Source organism: Centruroides vittatus, unplaced genomic scaffold, assembly GCF_030686945.1.
Source record: "Centruroides vittatus isolate TY-2023 unplaced genomic scaffold, ASM3068694v2 scaffold_435, whole genome shotgun sequence".
Taxonomy (NCBI): domain Eukaryota; kingdom Metazoa; phylum Arthropoda; class Arachnida; order Scorpiones; family Buthidae; genus Centruroides; species Centruroides vittatus.
This window is the reverse complement of record NW_027122708.1, coordinates 4,558,889-4,561,887: the sequence shown is the minus strand read 5'-3', so window position 1 is coordinate 4,561,887 and position 2,999 is coordinate 4,558,889. Positions and strand designations below refer to the sequence as shown.

Genomic DNA, 2,999 nt, shown 5'->3' with positions numbered 1-2,999 from the left:
TTAAATTCAGTTTTATTTTTAATTTTGAAGCGTTTCGAATAAAGAAATTCGAAAATTAGAAGTTCAGAGCGAAAATTAGCTTTTCGATTATTTAATAATTTAATTTTTGTATAAATCTCAAATAAGTTTTTTACTAATTAAAGTTGTCTTGTGGATATATATAAATTGCTTTTGTGTTTATTTAAACATAAGAAATATTATGTTTAATAAAAAAGATGCAAATCTTAAATAAATGTACAGTATAGTATATTGCTTAGAGAAGAGAAGAATCTAAGACAGAAGACATTTCGGACTAGATTAATTAAGCTTGAAACTGGGTGAACAAATCGTGCCTCCCACACACAATAACATCAGTTTTTTACATTTCTCGACGTTTCAGGTCTCGAACCCAAGATTTTTACATTACAAAAAGAAAGTTTGTTTTTGTTTGTGAGAAATTAGACAGTTAATAAATACGATAGTAAATCGAACCCATTGTTACGCGTTATTGAAACAATACAACAATTAAACATTATTAAAATAATACAGAAGAAAGAAAGATCAGAAAAGTAAGGTATTGAGACTTTTTATTTAGAAAATTATTGAAAAAATTGAGTTAAGGTAAGAGTAAAGGGAGATATGTTGAGGTCCTACCTCCACCCATTATAGTTGCGAACTGAAGACTTAATTAAGCACGATGTTTTTCCATTGATTGTTCAACACGAGAGAGATTTAACAACTTTTCTTTTCAGCATGGATCTGAAATTATCAACAACTTTGCTGATGTTTGTGTATTTCGTCGCAATTTCATCGGCCTGGAAATGCTCGAAAAGTATTTTTAATCAGTTATTCACAAATTTAGTTACGTATTTTCGTGATAATTACCTGTTGTATTCTACAGGAAAAGATTTTGATAATACGAGTGAAGGTTCTTTCGCTTCGACATGCCACTTCTTGGGGGAGACGTTGGTGAACGTGTTCAATTACACAAATCGGGCTTTTGCATCGGCATGTCAATGTTTTATGCATTGGCTGAAAATTTTCGTCTATCGCATTTTGTGCGCAGCCGAGAAGTGCATTTCTCTGGCTAAATGCTACGTACGACCGAACGAGATGGAAAATTCCGCATTCGAATCGGATATTCGTCCCAAAGAAAAATCATTTTCAATTTTCGTGATGGTCGGTAAAATCCTCCTAATTCCCGGAGTTATTACCATTTTAACCTTCATAGGAGTGAGTTGGACGTAGTGTTAGCATTAGCATGTGAATTATATAACTTCGTTCTTTAACGATTTCGTCTTTGCGTTTCAGTTCGTGTTTTTCCAGGAGTATAAAGATCAGATTTCCAACCTGATCAACGCTCTTTACGAATTGGGAGCTGGAGGACAAAATTGAAAGAAAATGAGAATATTTAATAAGAAAAACAATATATATATAAAAATTTAATTGAGAACATTTAAAATCAATCTTTGGCAAACATCAAATAAATAATGAATAAAAGTTTATTATTTGAAAATTTCCTGTTTATCAAATGAATATTGAAGCAATTTCCATCGCGAACCGATCAAATTCACGTCACATATTTCATTAGTTATTTATAAATAATTTTTTAAAATTTAAATGCGTTATGGTTAATGGTTGTTATTAATTAGCAATATAAGAGAATTTCAAATACAAAGTGAAAAAGTCAAATATTGCGGATAAAATTAGGTTTTATTTTAAGTAACATTTTAGGAAACGTTTTAAATTTAGATTAAATTGGAAAACAGAAATAAAAAAAGTTCCCAACAAAACCACTAATTTCTATAATTTTAATTAATAAAATAAGAATTATTATATATTGGAATCTATCGTGTAATATTTTAATACATTCAGATAGTTCAGCTGTATTAAAACATTATAGATTACGAAACAAATTTCTTATAAATAAGATATTGTCATCACTTCAAAATCAATTCTATACAGGATATATTATATGTAAAGTTTAAATTGTTTTAATACTAATTGGAAATATCTAACTTTAATCAAATTCTTGTGTTTCAATAAAGTGCCGAAAGAGGAGGAACACAGAGGGATTTTAGAAGTAAAATCGCTTTATTAGAAAAGTACAATGAAACTTCTCTTATGTGACAACCTCTGAAATTCCCTGTAAAACTGCACGTTTTAATATAAATCAAACTCCAACCTGGTGGCGACCTCACTTAACTGGCCAAGACAGGGGCATCCTAAAGTGACATTTATCTCCGTTTACCTGGCCAATAGAACACAAAAATCTCACGTTTATAGACTGACAACATTGTGTAAAGCGCTTTAAACGGAATTGAGTTTTCTTGCTATAGGCTTGGGACTTTGCTGAAATCCCTCCTCCGGCTGATGACGTTTAAATAAAATAAACGTTTTCTTCATTTAGCTTCTTGTTTAGATCAGTATCAAATTATTATTTCAGCAATCCAAATAGTGTCGGTTTTTTCCCAAACTTATTACCGACTACTTTTGTATGTTATAACTGTTTTATTATTATTATTATTCTTTTTAAGTACCTTTAACAAAATGCATTTCGGACTCATATCGTCCCTCTTCAGTTGTTATATATTAAAATTTGGTGTACAAATCAAATTATTAAATATACATTTGGCTTTCAAATCTTCAAATACATTATTAAAATTAACAAGACATATACCTTAAGATAAGCGCACATATTTCCCGAATATTACTTTGTGAGGTGAATTTCACCTGAAAATTTTTCATTCAAAATTGTAACATTTTGAACTCGGATTCTGACCTACAACATTTTACCATCTGCTCTTTTCTCATCTCTCTTCTTTATGCACGATCTGGTGTTTAGGATAAACTAGTCCTTTGTTCATTAAGTAACAGTTAATTTACCTCAAATAAAAGGCAGTCTCTGTAAGTGAAGATTGTGAAACGACGGATTTGTGAAGACAAATATTTTTTGTATTCTTCAGTAATCTTGTGTTTGAGAAAAAAGAGATAGGTTTGAGGACTTTAGCCCAAGTTGT

The 2,999-nt window shown here is 30.3% G+C and overlaps 1 long non-coding RNA gene across 1 annotated transcript; it reads left to right on the top strand.

The window, feature by feature from the left end:
• Positions 1 to 709: 709 nt before the first annotated feature.
• LOC136988953 (uncharacterized) lies at positions 710 to 1,408 on the top strand. Its single transcript, XR_010882841.1, has 3 exons — positions 710 to 811; positions 881 to 1,212; positions 1,291 to 1,408. It is a non-coding gene; the product is annotated as an uncharacterized lncRNA (long non-coding RNA).
• The last annotated feature ends 1,591 nt before the right edge of the window (positions 1,409 to 2,999 follow it).